This window comes from Sceloporus occidentalis, unplaced genomic scaffold, assembly GCF_023333645.1.
Source record: "Sceloporus occidentalis isolate IW3139 unplaced genomic scaffold, rSceOcc1.0.p SCAF_9, whole genome shotgun sequence".
In the NCBI taxonomy this organism is placed as follows: Eukaryota; Metazoa; Chordata; class Lepidosauria; order Squamata; family Phrynosomatidae; genus Sceloporus; species Sceloporus occidentalis.
The window spans coordinates 20,004,861-20,021,454 of NW_028316989.1; positions in this window are offsets into that span (position 1 = coordinate 20,004,861).

Consider the following 16,594-nt stretch of genomic DNA (forward strand, 5'->3'; position numbering starts at 1 on the left):
CTATGTAAATAATGCATTTCCTCCCATAAAGAGTATTTGATTTATTTGTTATCAGAGCAAATGGCTGTAGTATATTTAATGATGACATCCTGCACTCAGAGGCAGTTTGCACAAAGTAGTAGTTGGTGGGTTCCATGTCATTCGGGTGGTGAATCTGTCCTGGGTTTTTGTCCAAACTTTAAAGAAATTATTTGAAGGGATGAATCCATTTTGGGAACAGCTTTCGGTACCTTGGAGGGCTTCTTTAGGTTCAGAATAAAACCTGGGGTGGATATACCACTCCCCTGACATATATCTCTCCACTGACACCAGGCAACACTTCTAGATGGGAAAATTGCAAATATTCTTTGCTTTCCTACTTGCAAGATTTTCTTATATTTTGGTGAGGTTGTTATTGTTGTTGTTATCACTATTACTACTATTACTATTACTACTACAACTCCCCTGTGCTAGCTAGAGCATCCTGGGAAGCATAGTCCAGGAAGTTAACTCTTCCACGCTCTGATTTTGGATGACTATCTGTCTGAGATGGGAATATTTGCCAACACGAAAGGCTGATGGCTTAACCGTAACACTGAGGACTTAAGAAAAGCCCTGCTGGATAGAGCAAGGGTCAATCCAGCATCCTCCTTTCCATGGTGGGCCACTGTTGCTTCTGAAAATGTGTCAAGAGGGACATAAGTTGATAAAGATCCAGCTTTAGCAATGGCTATTTAGTACTGTGTTGCCTCTCAGCTCTGCCTTTCTCTTTAGGCATGATAGCTGTGGCTAACAGACACTGATCAAATAACTCCTTGTGAGTTTCTTGGACACCTCACCTTTAAAGTTATCGAAATGACCATCACCACATCTCATAGTGATAACTATCATATATCCAAGCCCTGATTCAAGCCATCCCAATGTCTGAAGCAAAGAACAAGATGATGCTTTGCTCCCGTTTCCTATACCAAGCCCAACTGGACTAGCAGGTGAAGGTTTTTTCAGCTGGCATTCTGTTAATTAAGAAGACAGCTCCCAGAATTCCTCCACCAACATGGCCACCATGCTGACTGGGGCATTCTGGGAGCTGTCTTCCTGAACAGAATGTTTGCTAATCTCTACTCTGTACTTAGGGGTATTTTTAAAGGGTATGCCAATCCCTCAGACACTTTGACCTTTTAAAAACCTTTTCCATCAGGTTTGTCTTTTTCACTAATAAAGTATAGTTTAAAACAATAGGAGCAGATTAAAATGCTCAGCCCATTCCCAGCTTCCAATACACTGCTTTCAATTCAAATCTCAGAAGACTGCCATTTTTCTTTGGTTGCACAAATAGAAGAAGGGTTTCAGATCACATGCTCCATAGAGTTTTCCCTCCTCTTCCTCTTTCTCTTTCTCATTCGTAGCTTAATTGCTGTAAAATAACCATTCACCTACAATGCAAGGAAGGCAAATGCAATGTGCCTACCTAATTGCCAAAAAATTGCATGATATGTTCACCATAGGGTTGCCATAAGTCAAAAATGACTTGGAGGCACACAGCAGTGACAATCCACAACCCCTGTGCCCTCTCCCTGCAGTTGGCTGTACAGCCACCATCTTGGTTGCATGGCTGCAAAGGAAGCTAGACAGGGCCCAGCAGGGGCTGAAGCTTCCAACTCTAAAATGGTCTCTTTTGGCTGCCACAGAGCATCCCACAAAAAAGTAGAAAATGGTTTCATGCCCTCACCAGAGGGAGCATGGCCTTTGCCACCCACTTCCAAACAGAAGCTGGTGGGCCATCTGTCGGGGATGCTTTGATTGAGAGTTCCTGCATGGCATAATGGGGTTTGACTGGATGGCCCTTGGGGTCTCTTCCAACTCTAAAATTCTAAGATTCTAGTTCTGGCCTTAATCTGCCACCATTCTGTATGAGTTTGTTTTTGACTTGCAGAGTTTTACTGCATCCTCCCCCTTTCCCTGTCTCCTCCTTCTAATAATCAATATTGATTTTACTGCTCGTGTTATTATCCCAAGCTTGGAGATTTATTTTCTTGCTTCGCTTCGCATGGAGATTGTGCTTTATAGCTTTAGCTGGCTCCTTGCTTTATTCCTTCACAGGATAATTATCTTGCCCCATTGGCAAATCATGGCGTTTAGATTATATTGAAAAATAATCATTGGCTTCCACCACCACCACCACCTCTTCACGGTCAAGTGGTTTGCTTTATTATTGCACAGCGAGGCGAAGAGACAGCTCAGCTAGTGTGACTCAGAGGCAAAAAGAAATTGACTGCCTGAAATGGCAAAGAGGGTCAGCTGTAGCTCCCTCCAGCATTTGCTAACAAGGGAAGCAGGAAGGCTAGCATTCTAGTCCTCAAGAAAAGCAGCGCTTGGACAGTCCTGTTGGCTGCGGGATCCTAGGAAATGCTATCAAAAAATAACTTTCCCAAGCTCTGAAGAAAATACAGTGGGTTGGCATCTCTTTGGGAGGGCTATAGAAAACTGGGGAAAGAAGGGAGATTGAGACCGTATTATTTTGGGTCTTTGTTCAGATTGGAGCAATTAACCAATTTAATGGCTTCTGTTACAGAGTAAAAATAGGACTCACATCTGTCATTTATAAAGTGCCTAAAATAGCTGGATGCTGCGCAAGCATTTTGAAAAAAATAACTGACATGGTTAAACAGATCTAGGATTAGCTATTGGAAATGCTTTAGCTTTTACTTGGCTCCCCCCCCCCCAAAAAAAAGGAGGGGCAGAACAATTACTACCCTGGGCATTAAGACAGAGCGAGGCAGCTGCTTCAAGCAGTAGCTGAAGATCAAGCCAAATGTGGAGAACATTTCCATATACAATATCTAACAACCCCCTCAAATCTAGCATTTTGCCTTCAAAAATAGTTGGCGGTAAACATTATTTTTGCCATTAGTGCTGAAGCTACTCAATTCAGCTTCTATATGGAGAATTGTGGTGGACAGGACACATCGTCTCATCCTTCACCTCAGGAAGCAAAACCTCTTGGGTCAGACCAATACATGGCAGCCAAAAATGTGTATCCACTTGACCAGATAATTCTCTTGAGCAATCATCCAGTCTTAACTGGCCAAAATGACCAAGAGCCAGCCAAGCCAAAATCAGGTTGCCAGAAACTGTATTATATCCCAAACCCTTCCCAGTCCAGGGCTGTTGGAAATTATTTCAGATTATTCCCACTTCAGTTTAACTTTGTGCCCTCATTGGTGCTCTGACCCTGGAAGGATGCTAGGATCTGGTGTACCTCAGCTCTTTTCTTGCTCCTTGCTAGAGATAGTATCTCTAAGGACAAGATCCCCTAGCTCCACAATTATGGTTATGTGGGAGGCAGAAAAGGGGGAAAAGAAAAGTGGGAGGAGAAGATAGGTTCCAAATTGCCTATTTCATGAATGCTTGGACTTGCAGGTCCTTGGAGTCCAGGCACTATGGGAGAGCTGGGGCTGGAAAATTGCTTGAACAGCAGTTTCCCAGGTTACCTAAGTGCTGAGGACTCTAAGAGATCAGGCATTCCTGAAAGAGATAGCTTGGAGCTGGCCTCCTCCTTCTCCTCTTCCTTCCATCACTAAAACTACCACTTGCATGAGCACACAGATTGTTAAACCCCTCACAGACTGGTATTCTTTGAACAATTTGACATAACAGGTTCCTAATCTTGATACATTATTTTCAGAAGCAGCTTCCATCACAAGTACTCAATTTTTTTTCTTTGAAAAGCCCAAAACAAAACAGTGTATTCCTGAACGAAAGTTCTACTTTTGGGTTGCAGATTGGGAAGAAAGGGTTGCTGATTTGCCTAAGATGGAAGCCACTGCGGGACAGATACCATACACAGTAGTTGGAGGTAAAAGGCCACAACTTTATTAACACAGTAAAAACAACAACAACCAGAAACATAGGGTTGGCACTGATGCATGAGGTCAGGATCTGTCATTTATCAACCCAGTACTGAATGGATGGACCAAAGTGCTTGGTCTCGGCCAAGCTTTGGGATGGCAAGGGATATCTGGTTAATGCCCCTGTTCTGATAATCAATCATGCGATTAACTACATCTCCGCATATGTGCATCATCACATCTCTATCCCTTGTCAACAGGGGACGCTGTATCGATGTTGTCCCCGCAATGGCAACACTGCATCGCTCACAGCACCACCGTGTCCTCATGGGACTCTCGATCCAGTGCTACGCAGCCCTGGAAGCCACACCCACCATATCCGAGACCTATGCAACCACCTCCAAGTTGTGACAGCAACCCTGATCCCACAGAAGGAGGGTGGGAGGGTGAGCCAAGCTGGTAATGGCACCGGCCAGCGTGCCTCGTGGCCTTAAATAGGCCAAGTAACCAATGGGAGGCCAGGAAAGGGCGGAGGACCCACCTCCCGGCCTCTCCACCAATCCTGGGTGCCGCCATCCTATGACGCCGCCCAATGGGGAGGCACTTCCACCCCCAGCGCCTTCTGGGACATGGAGTCCCAGCTGGCGCAGTGGAAGTCCTTCCCCCAAGCCCCGGCACCGGCCAATCACGGCTCGGGCAGCCCCGCGCTGAGGCCTCTGGGGCAGCCCGAGCCGGAAGAGCCAGCAGGCACCGCAGGGCTTCCCCGTGCAGCAACCAGGCCAGCCCGCTGAGCTGGGCGGCCCCATTTGCCGCCACACATTCAGAAATCTTATGAGCTAGGGCAGAATATAAAGATTGTTTTCTAATTTAACTAATTAAAACAGCACATTCAAGTTAGAGATCTGTAAAAAAATCCTCTCTAGTAGATCTCTTTACATATTTATTTGATGGTCTGAGACCAGTGGCACATTGGGTAACATTCTTTTAATGATGCACACAGGCATAAATCCAGCATATACCTGCATATGTATATTTATGGTAGGCATAGATAGCAGAATACCTGGGTTTCCTGTTCCTGGATTGCCCACCATAGTAATTTAGTTGGTTTAAATAGTGGAGTAAAACCCTTTGAGGATTCATGGAACTTGCATGACACAGAATCCCCTGGCCACCATTACTGAGTGGCAGAGTGTTCTTGAATTCACATCCTGACCATGCACCTCTCACAGCAGGCGGCTGATCCCTGTGTTAACAGAATGCTGGTCCAGACTGGACCTGAGTTTGAACCAACAGGGTCCTTCCTATGTTATAACATTATGCAGAAAGGGGATGCATGCCTCCCTCTTCTTTCTGTAAAAAAAGAAATCCACAAAGAATCAGCACGGAACAGACTTGGAGGTGGGAAAAAGCAGTAGCTGGAACAGATTTGACAGATCTACCCATCCCTAGTCAAGAAATCAGCCAGCTGTATCTGCCAGGACAGTGATGGGAATGGAAGAGCCAGAAGGTGGCCTAGGTGGCTCTGATATCCTGCCAATCAGAGGGATGGAAATTACTTGCCTAGCTGCCTGGAGAGGGCTCACGGCCTCATTGCACATAGTTCCCAATCACTTGTTAGATGTGGTTCTGGATGGCGCCGCAGCATCCCTACTCCGTGAAGCATCATTTTCCTTGCTGTTTATTCTACCCAAGTATATTTCAAATTTGGTTTTTAGCAAGCCTTTCCCTTCTGAATAATATTGGCTTTGTCCTCTTTCCCCTTGAAGAGATATGCTTAATTGATTGGCGGCCATCTCGCTACACCTCTCCAGTATTGATATATTGGATATTACAGAACCAGTTATGGCTTTCTGAGGCCTGGAACAGGATGACCTGCTGTGAGGTGGGTTTCTCTACCCTGTCATCCAATTAGCAGAGGAGACGATGTGGAACACGGTCCCGACGCTGATATGATTTAACATTAATAACCGCTCTTTCAAATATTTATTGCAATGGCTGTTTTAGGTAAATAATGCATGAAGGACCATTCCCCCCTCTCTCCCCCAATGACTTGCCTAGCTTTGTGGGCTTAATTTGCCTTAATGAGGATAAGAATCATTCTGATAGATTGCCTCACTGTGAATGTGAAAAAGGTAAGAGAAACATTCCTTTGAAATATTTCTTGTTGGACAGCGAATGGCAGGTTGTGTTTTCCCTGGGTAGGTTTTGACATTTGTACTTTGTACCATAATGGGAAAGGCCATGGAGAGATTGCGCCAATACAGGCAATGTTCTGCTAAGAGTGAAGATGAATAGGTTCAGTCTGAGACATAAATTTCTGGCTTTCTGGGTCTACTCAATGCACTTTGTGGATTGCAATGCATTCATGGTGTGCAACATAGCTCACAGCATTGTACACTGCAAGTGTTCCAAGCTCAGAGCTTGGGAAAATTAGTGTTTTGGACTACAACTCCCAGCATAGAGTCACTTACTGTTGTGCTTGTGGTTGATCAGAGTTCTCTAATTGAAGTAAGATTGGCAAGAAATGCTGGCATTGGGGAGGAGTGGGGGTATGGCACCTGCACAGACCACACACCCCAACTCAGCCCCAATGCTGGTGTCACACTACCCACATGACCACATGGCGGGCAGTGTCACACCATTTCTTTGGCACAGAGTTAGAAGTGCTGTATGGTGGAAAGGGCAGCTTTTTGTAATTTTAAAAAGGAATGAAATTTTGCCAGCCTGTTTTGGGCCAGCAAATTGCCAGATCAGGGTGGTGGCATGTGGTTGCTGCAGCCCCAATCCAGCGCAGAAAGGGGCAGAGGAAAGCTGCTCCTTTGGGGCTGTCTGTTTAGCCCCTAAATCACGCCTTATTAAATGCCTGTAAAAACAAGTCATATGAAAGAGTGAATGAAATAGACAGTGTGGAGGGAGGAGATATAAATGAGTGACTAGCTGAATTGAAAAGGTTTAAGATGAGATCCCATCCCATGCTCTGGGACAGCCTTTCCCAACCTGACGTTTCCTAGAGTTCACCTACAATACAAACATAATGCAGCTTAAATGCTAAAGTGCCATCCTGGGATTTGTAGTTTTACATGCTCTTTAGATTTCTCTGCCAAAGAGGACTGGTACCTCACAAAATTCCAGATCCCAGGATTCTGTAGGATGGAGCTATCACAGTTAGAGGCTTATTGCATGCATGTTAATTCAGCTTACCTCTACCCGGTTTAAAATTTGATTCGGGAGATATACTGGTGTTATCAGATAGTTCTTAATGCTGAATGTGCTGCCTGAATACAGCCCACATCCACCCTCGGTTCCAGAGCCACTTCAGTGGCCATTTTCTTAACTCGGAAAACTCCCAGAACCAAAACGAGCCAGGAGGAGCAGCTCTGGAAGTGGGGATGGACCCAGGCTGTATTCAGGCAGAAAATTTGGCAGCAAAAACCATTTGATAACATCAAGATGCCACCCAAATTAAATTTTAAACTGGATAAAGGTAAGCTGAATTAACATGCATGTGATAAGCCTCCTAGAGTGGTGCTAAACTGCTTTATTTTTAGAGTGTACATGCACTCCTAGATCTGTTGGACTCCTGCCATCCCAATGCAACAATTTTTATTATGGGCATTGTGATTCATGTAGGGAGGTGGAATTCTAGGATGTAAGCAGGCAACTGTAAAGGACAAAGAGCATTTTTGAAGAAACAAGTAACAAAATGGACTCCCCTCCATGCTTGTCCACAGCGGCAGTGACAACTTCCACAATATTCTCTGTAAATCCTATGGTTTGGCACCACACTAATGTTTTAACCAATGAATTAACTGATTATGATGATGCAGCCAATTAAATGGTTTTGATTAGTGGTTTTATGATAGTGAATTAACTTCCTAATTACTAATGTGTAACTACAACAAATTAATTTTCAAACTCAGCTTTCATGTTCAGTTCTGTGCAATGCACACTGGAATGTGTTTTCTTGGAATGTTTGCATTTTCGATTTCAGCTCTCAGAATTCTCCAGCAGCCACACTTATAAGACATTGGGGGGGGGGGGGGGGTTTCAAATAAATAAATAAATAAATAAATAAATAAATAAATAAATGTTGAGTATTCTTTAAAAAAAAACATCCCCCAAAGAACTGGAGCACAGCTTTGGCACAGTGTCAGACCTCTTAAGATGCATGCATCATTTAAACAGCATACTTCCAAAGTGACCCAAAGCAGCTTTATTTTGGCCTGTCTGTATAGGCCCAAAGTTTCATAGGCAAAATTATTAACCCGATCCTACCAAACCTGATGGAAATGCCATTCACTCATACTCCAATTGTTGGCAGAAAGGATGTTATCTCCCCAGGCAGGTAAAGTAATTTGGGAAGATCAGAGCACTGATAAATGATATTTCCATCAGGTTTGAGGTGGTTTGGCTGGGTGATTACTTAAGTAACTAAGTAGCTCATGTAGAATACTGACCAACATTTCCAATTATTATTTATATAAAATTACTCCTCTAGTTCATCTGAAGAACAATACTGGATCAGTTCAGGGGGCATATCTAGACTAGTATTCTGTTTACACAATAGCCAGCCTACGGGAAGCCCATATGCAAATCATGACTGCAAGGACATTCTTTTGAATATTTTTCAACAATGGAAGACATGTTACTTCTAATATTGTAGGTGATATATAGCCATCCAGATTAGTAGCCACTGATGGTCTAAAGCATCATGAATTTGTCTACTCCCCTGTTTAAAGCCATCCAAGTTACCTGCTATAGATAGATCTTGGGGCAATGAATTCCACAATTTAACTATTTGCTGGGTGAAGAGATCTTTCCTATGGTCTGTCCTACATTTGCTGAAAGGCTCCATGGTTTGGTAGTATGGAGAATGGGATAAAAGCTTTTCCCTCTCTGCTTTGTCTAGACTATGCTTAACTATAAACACCTCTATTGTCAATTCTCTTTCTCAGCTTCTTCTCTAAGATAAACAGTGGCCACTGAGAATGCTCAGTCCTCCTTGTGTTTGTGTATTTGTCTCCCAGTCCTCTCAAGGGCAGTGTGATAGACTCACAGGATAACAAAGTTGGAAGTTTCATCTAGTTCAGTGGTTCTCAACCTGTGGTTCATGACTCATGGGGAGTCAAATGATCTTTTCACAGAGGTTACCTAAGACCATTGGAAAACACATATTTCCGACAGTCTTAGGAACTGAGACCACAATTTTATGGTCGGGCGTCACAACAACATGAGGAATTGTATTAACGAGTTGTGGCATTAGGAAGGTTGAGAACCACTGATCTAGTTCAACTCCCTGCCATGTAGGAACCCACTGCTAAAATATCCCTGTGAGACAAGCCTGCAACTTTTGCTTAAAGACCTCCAAAGAAGGAAAGTCCACCACCATCCAAGACTATCAAATTGCTCTTACTGTGAGAAATGTTCAAGTGGAATTCTTGTATTTTGAATTCATTGATGTATGTCATGAGTGCTCTGATTCTGTGTTCCTGAATGGCAGAGGGTTGGACTGGATGGCCCTTGTGTTTTATTCCAACTCTATGATTCTATGATTCTTTGCCATAGTCTCAGGAGCAGGGGGGAAAACCCAAGCCTACTCCATCTTCCATATGACTGGCTGGGGGATACTTGCTCTTGTAAAAGAGAGCTGACATCTGGCATTCCTCAGGGCACCATTCTATCCCCCAAGCTATTTAACATTTACATGAAGCCGCTGGGAGAGATCATCCGGAAGCATGGAGCACGGTGTTATCAGTACACTGATGACACCCAGATCTATCTCTCCATGTCTCCGACTGATACAGTGACTAAGGATGGCACCTCCCCTTTGGATGCCTGCCTGGAGTCAGTAATGGGCTGGATGAGGGAAAACAAACTCAAGCTGAATCCAGAGAAAACAGAGTGATAGGTACCCCAAGTCCAGATAGGGAAATTTGCCACCCTATCCTTGACGGGATTACACTTCCCCTAAAGGATAAAGTTCGCAGCTTGGGGGTACTCCTGGACTCATCTCTACAGTTATCATCTCAAGTAGATGTGATGGCCAGGAGTGCTTGGTACCAGCTTCGGCTGATACGCCAACTGCGTCCCTGTCTGGACCAAAAGGACCTTGAAACTGTAGTACATGCACTGGTAACCTCTCGCTTGGATTTCTGTAATGCGCTCTACATGGGGCTACCTTTGTACCAAGTTCGGAAGCTTCAGCTAGTTCAGAATGCTGCAGCCAGACTGGTCACGGGTACTTCAAGATCGGACCATATAACACCTACATTAAAATCTCTTCACTGGCTGCCTATTAGCTTCTGGGTGCAACACAAAGTGTTGGTCGTTACCTATAAAGCCCTACATGGCTTGGGCCCAAGTTACTTGAGGGAGCGCCTCTCCCTACATAATCTGCCCCGCACCCTCAGAACAACAGGGAAATACTTACTTGATTACCCCAGGGTAAAACTAGCAGCAAGTCATCAGAGAGCCTATACGGCGACAGCCCCTGCCCACTGGAATGCACTTCCAGAAAAGATCCGACTCTGCTCTACATTGGAAGCCTTCAAAAAGGCACTGAAAACTTATCTTTTTCAGATAGCATACCCTCCTGATTCTCTTTAAAGATAGTATACCCTAATTAAGATCAGGATGTCCAACCACAACTGATAGTTTTTAACTGTTTTGTATATGCTTTCAGATTTTTATTGAACTGTGTAAAATTGTTGATGAAATTGTTGATGTATTGTATTACGTTTACTGTGACATGTGTCACATAGCTTGCACAGTGTGAACCGCTTTGATCAGGAGGAAAAGCGGTATACAAATAAAAGTTTTATTTTATATTTTTTTTATTATTTTTATGACCTCCCTATAGGTATTTAATGGTGGCTGCCATGTCACTTCTCAGTCTTATCTTCTCCATGCTAAACACTGGACTTGGGTGGTTTCTTAATGTTTCTGGACTGTAGTCCCCGTCATCCTTCCCTGCCGACTATGCTGGCTACAAATGCTGGAAACTGCTGTCTGACACTTTCTAAAGTACCACAAGTTGCTCACTCTTGATAGATCAGATGGGAGGACTGTTTTTATTTCTTCATGTTTTCCTCCTTCCCTCCCTATCTTTTTAGGGAATGGTAGCTTGTTCTAAAAGTTGTACTCTGCTGAACAAACAGCAACCGGCCCCTTTTCCGACTTTCCGTATTTACGCTTTGCAGTGTAGACATGGGAGACAATTAGGGGCTGTATAATCAGAAGTGCCGGGGGCAGGCCTTTCATGTCTGCTGTGCTTGGGGACTCTCAGGAGGAATTATTACCATATTAAGCATCCTTCATACTTCTGAAAAAAAATCCCAGTCCCTTTCCATTCCCAGCACCCTCCCCAAGTAGGCAACAAATCCAGCAGGGAACTACAACAAAACAGGCAGGAGAGACAGAACCTCACTTTGTTTTCACCCTTATTTTTAATGCTCACTTGATGTTTTATAAGTTTTATGCATTCCTCTTTATTTTTTAAAAAAATGGATAGTGCTGTGTGAGAGAGAGACTGAGAAAGAGAGTGAATTTGCTTGCTAACATCCTGAATGTACCATTTTGATACCAACATAGGGCCAAATCATCAAACAGTGCCAGGGAGAAATTATAGCTTCACTTGGGGGAAACTCATGTGGGAATAGTTCCCTCCTCCCAGGCCTGCAAAAGTTCAGCCTCTGTGTGGACATCTTGGTTTTGATCATGGAGGGCCTATCCATTCAGTAGTAGAAAATTTATTTTGCTGGCACAGAGAAGAGCTTAGAAAAATCACATTTTTTGGACTGCAGCTCCCTGCATCCTTCACTCTCCTAAGCTTTTGCATAGGAGCCCAAACTCATTCCAAGTAGGGTTGTCAGCTGGAGAATAGGGTGCCATTTCTCTGATTTTGAGAGGCACAACTCCAGGAAAGAAGAAAGATCTGTGTGCAGATTGTTCACATCGACTAGAAGAGTAGCCGTTTGCTACAGTTTATACCTCCCAAACCCCAAACCCCCAAAACAGTTGCTTGCTACAGTTGTGGTTAGTACTTCACACATAATGCTTAAAGACATGACAAGAGGCTATTCCTAGTCCTCAGATTCTGGACAAGAATCAGGGCCTGGGACAAGCCTGAATTAACAATTCTGTTCCCTAAGATAGGGAAACTGTGCCCTTCCTGGACTCCATCTCCCATCATCTCCATGTGGGCAATCATTAGATTATAGTTTTTTGAGCCCAACAACAATAATAGGGCCATAGCCTCCCCACCTTTAACTTGAAGGATTTGAAGTATCACAACTTACCAGAGATCCACAGCACTGCTTTTCAGTGGAGCAATGCACAACATTTAGATGTGGGAGATGGACACCTATGCTGTGGCACCCCAGTATCTGTATGACCTCCCCTTGGAGACTTGCTTTTATCCCAATTTATACATGTACACATTTTGGAAAGGTTTCAACTCACAGGGTATTTTCAAATTATGCTGGCATATGTCTTTTAATTTTCATTGTGGACAGAAGTATCTAGCATTGCATTCCCCAATGACCCTGCACTGTTTACTTACTGGGCCATTGCTGGGACTGGCACACCCTTGATCATTTAGTGGCTGGCAGAGGATAGAGGGCAACCAGCCAGACTGGCTGCAGCTCCAGCTAAGCTGTCCTCAGGAGGAAGCAGATGTCCTCCTAGACTTCCTGGAGGTCCTCCAGAGGTCAGGAGGAGGATGTCATCTTCCTTTGCCCAGTTGCCGAAACAAAGCCATATGCTGTCTGCCCAAGCATTCCTCCCCTGGCCACCAAACAACCATTGGGGGACACCCTGGAATCTAATCAGTAAGTAAAGATGGAAGGAAAGGAAATATAATTATTCCTGGTGGAGCTTTACACCTTGCTGATAAGATCCCAGCCTAAATTTGGCTCTCTGTCAATTCGTGGCTGAAATTGAATATGAAATTTATGTCTTTGTCAGTGAGCTTACATGATGTGCAGGAAATAGAACTAGACACTTCTGCAATATCCATGTTTACCTAGGAGCTGCTGTGATATTACTATGCATGGGCATCAGAATGGTGGTATGACTGATACACCATGAACCAATGTGAAATGAATGTGAATGTGCATCACGATACTCCCCAATGCACATCTGGACACTGTCTAGGAAGTGAACAACAGGTGTACCCAATGCACATCAAGAGTGCCTAATACACATCAGAAGTGCCAATGCACATAAGACGGGCTTTGCTAGTGTCCTGATATGCATCTTCACAATTCACTAAGGTTGCATTGCACCTTTGCAATATAGCTAAAGATTCATAAAGTTATGCAGTGTAAGACAGTGATGTAAAATCTTAGCTAAAATTTATTTCTGTCAAATTTCCATGGCTTGATTGAAACAGTTCTCTCCAAGCAACCTATCTTGTCATTTTCTACCATAGTTTTTAAGACTGGTTATTAGTGTTCTAATCTACTTTCTTGTATTGCATTGATTCTGTACTGTCCACTCTTCAGATATTACTTATATCGAGTGGTACATAAATTTGATTACGTAAATTGATGTCGTAGGAGTCCACAAACTCTACGTCTCCATTCATTTTGTTTTCTTTTTGTACTGAGTAACTGCAGTTTAAAATTGCATTGGGTTCCCAAGCTGTATAGCATTTTAATGATGCTGTACAGATTTCCTTTACAGACAAGATCAGAAAGGTCAAAGTAGATGGGGGGGGGGAGATATTTGTTCAGGTTGTGTTTGTATGTATGCAATGAAAGGGATCAGAGACCCCCATCCCTCATTTAAAAACCTGTACAAAATTCAGGTTCAAATGTGATACATGTCTAGGAGAAGGAGGGAGGCCTTTCAGGATATTCACCAACTCCTTGCTAAAACTGTGAGATCCAGAAGTCAGGGAAAATAGCAAGAAAACAAATCTTCCAAAGTTAATCTGTACTGCATTCAGCTCATCAGTTTCTGCTGAGAGCAGCAAGTATTTCAGCATCCTCCTTAGACTCTAAATTGAACTAGATAGATAGTGGAATATTTAGGAGGTTATCTTTATACCCATACCCAGGAAGAGACAGGAGATTTGTCTTAACCCAGGGAAAGCCAGAAATACCTGCAGCTGGAAGACTAAGCCATGGAACCATGGCCTCTCTATGGCTCCCCCACTTCTCTCACATCCAGACCCCCACATAGGAGGGTTTAGTACATTTCAATGGACCTATTAAAAAGTGGTTGCTAATGGCTTCTTGCCATATCTGGATTTATTTGTATTAGGTATTTTCAGTGGTCTCTGTAGCCTCAGGGGCAGAAAAATAGGCCCTGAAGATGCTTGAGTTACCCACCCATCGTGTGTACTTTAGTTAAGATGGCAAAAGTTATTAATGAGGAAAGGCTACAGCAATTTACTTTTGACTGAGCTTACTGGAAAGGGCAAGATTCTGCCCTCTCCTCTCAACTGAGTTAACTGAGTATAAACTACTTTTGCACATTGGACTCAGTTTGTAGCATTTGCAGTAAACTGGGAACAAAGGGGGGAAGTGGGAGGAGGAGAATGAAATTGGGACATTTTAAAAGCAGCTGAAAAAGCAGGATAACAGAGGACTGATTGAGGCTGTTCCTGGCAAATTGGGGTAGTTGGGCTTATGATATTCTATGCCAGTGCATAGAAAAGTGTTAATGGACCACAATTCCCAGAATCCTCCAGGACCATCTGAAGAATTCTGGGAGTTGTTGTCCAAAAAGTAACTTTTCCCAGCTCCAATCTGAGCCCAAACCAAAACACGGCATTGGCAACTGCTGTCAGTGGCCTCTTTCCCTCCCTCTCCTCCAGTAACACAAATACTCTCAGCACAAGAGAGGCTGTTAGAAAATTGTAGCAAGGAAATGGGGGAAAGAAAGCAGCTCACCCCACTTTCTTCATTCCTTCCTGCCGCTGTATAGTCATGTCCTGAATGTGCAAAAATTCCTGCCACGCAGGGATCACAATGGGTCACCTTCAAGCAAACTAAATGGGGCCAGTAGTGACACATTTTTGCCGCCAGTGGACATGATTGCAATTTTCTGCCTGTGAAGCAAAGTAATTACTTTACAAGATACATGCTTATGTGAACATGGCTGTTGCAACATGGTTCTGGTTTGAGTGTGTGTGCCTAATAGAAAGAGAGAAAGAGAGAGAGACTGACCACAAGGCAAAGAAAAGTAGAGAGGAATGGACTTCATTTTATGAACTGCATCTACATCCTAATAACACTGCAAATAAGACCTTGGATCTAGAAATGAGGTAGTATAGGAAAATCAATTATTATTATTAGAAGAAAATGGCATATAGGAAGCTATCAAACCTCTCCTTTAAAGAAAAAATAATAATCCAAGGGTTGGAGAAGATGGGCATCTGAACAATGCACACACACACAAACAAACTTATAAAACAATCCGCAGCCAAAAGGGATTTAATCTTGTTATCAATTAGTACAGAATTTGAGAAATAATTTATAGCATACCAGGGAGGAAAAGTCCCTGAAATAAACACCAGATAAAAATGGTTGTTTTGAAAGTGAGGCCAGTGTTCCTGGTTATTAAATGAACAACTGGTCTATAGATGCAGAAAAATCATATGATGCTTTTCTCCCATTGACGCCTTATCTAGACCATGCAGAATAGGAGGAGGTAAAGTCGGCCTTTCTTATACACGGATTTTTTTATACAGGGATTCAAGCATCCACAGTTTGAAAATGTTCCAAAAAAGTATAAATTTCAAATATCAAACCTTGATTATCCATTTTTTATAAAGGACACCATTTTGCTATGTCATTATATTTAATGGGACTGGAGTATCCACAGATTTTGTTATACACGGGGGATCTTGGAACCAAACCCCAGCGTATAACAAGAGTCCACTGTAATTGCATTTTAGATTGCACCGTTACATAGAAGAAAGCTTCTGGGACATACAAGAAGTTCCCTACGAAGATGGCTAGACCTAACTGGTGTGCTAATATTATACAGAGAGAGAACTGTGGTGTTGTTAGAAACATTGAAGAATGTAATGCTCACCTAGATGCTGAATTGTACAGACCAGTAAAGTCCACATCCTATACATATGTTACATTGATAGATGGGTTGCAAGTGAAAAAGGAGACAGTTCAACTGATATAGTCTTGGCACTGAAGAAGCATGTCTTGTCAGACCAATCCACTCATATCAATATATCTGAGGTTCTACGCTGTGTGCCCCTGTCATTTCAGATCATGTAGTTGGCAGGTCTAAGACACAGGGCCTTTTTGACAGAGGCCCCACAGCTGGGAAATTCTTCCCAGCTAATGGGCCATCTAAGGATCCGGCGTGATGTAGTGGCTTGAGCTTTGGGCTAAGACTCTGAAGACCAGGGTTCGAGTTCCCACTCAGCCATGAAACCAACTAGGTGACCTTTGGCAGGTCACACACTCTCAGCCTCAGGGGAACACAATGGCAAACCTCCACTGAACAAATCTTGCCAGGAAAACCCCATGATAGGGTCTAAGGGTTGCTATAAGTCAGAAATGACTTGAAGGCTCACAACACACACAATGGGCCATCTGCATAACTCCCTGCCTTTTCGTGAACAATTCCCACAGCATTTTAGGTTGAGATCCAGCTGCTTCCTTTGTGCTTTTATAGCCCCTGTAATTTTTGTTACCTTACTGGTTTTAATTTGTGTGCGCACATTATTCTTAAAACTTCCCTCTCCCCCTCACTCTCTTCCCATCTGACACTCCCTATGGGGGGAGTTTCAGGGT